Genomic DNA, 679 nt, shown 5'->3' on the forward strand with positions numbered 1-679 from the left:
CCCACTCATGCTGTGATTTCTCCATGTCACACTTAGTAATGTGTTGGGCATCACATGCAGGCAACTGCATTTACCTTTCCCTAAATGCTTTCTATTGCATCACAGCATAGAGATACTTTATGCCTATATTTGAGGGGTTGTGCATTTTCAAAGACTACAATAAAGAACCAAGCAAATAACTGTTTTGTGAACAAACTTGACAGCAGGATTGATGCATGTGGCACAGATGTAATTAGAAGTCACCTGGCATGAGTGGGTTAAATTGGACACAAATAACTCATCCCAACACAACTTCATTTCCCAGCTTATATAATTCTATATTACAGAACTATTATAAAACTGTTACAGTGTAAATAACTTTTCCCAATAACAACTCTTTTTATATTTTTCTGTCTTAAATAATTGCAGCATGTCTTCATAACCACAATTCTATAAAACTTTTAGTTAGGCTTTACCAGATCCCTAGTGCCTAAAAGCATTTAAACCAAGTTAAAACTCTCTAAAATATCATATAGGTCTAAGTAAATATTTCTTTCTGATCTTCTATGACAGAAAATGAAGTGAAGTGTATTTTTTTTCTTATGAATTTACTAGGATGTCTCTTTTTTCTTTCTGATTTCTTGACAGAAATGAAATAGATACGATTCTTTTTAGCTATTCCGAATATGAAGACAATAAT

At 32.7% G+C, this 679-nt stretch overlaps 1 protein-coding gene across 1 annotated transcript in view; it reads right to left on the reverse strand.

The window, feature by feature from the left end:
• LOC119592239 (helicase domino-like) overlaps nucleotides 1–679 on the reverse strand; it is a gene marked incomplete at its 3' end in the record, with an annotated part of 26,783 nt that overhangs the window by 17,365 nt on the left and 8,739 nt on the right.

The sequence above is a fragment of the Penaeus monodon genome, chromosome 29 (assembly GCF_015228065.2).
Source record: "Penaeus monodon isolate SGIC_2016 chromosome 29, NSTDA_Pmon_1, whole genome shotgun sequence".
NCBI lineage: Eukaryota > Metazoa > Arthropoda > Malacostraca > Decapoda > Penaeidae > Penaeus > Penaeus monodon.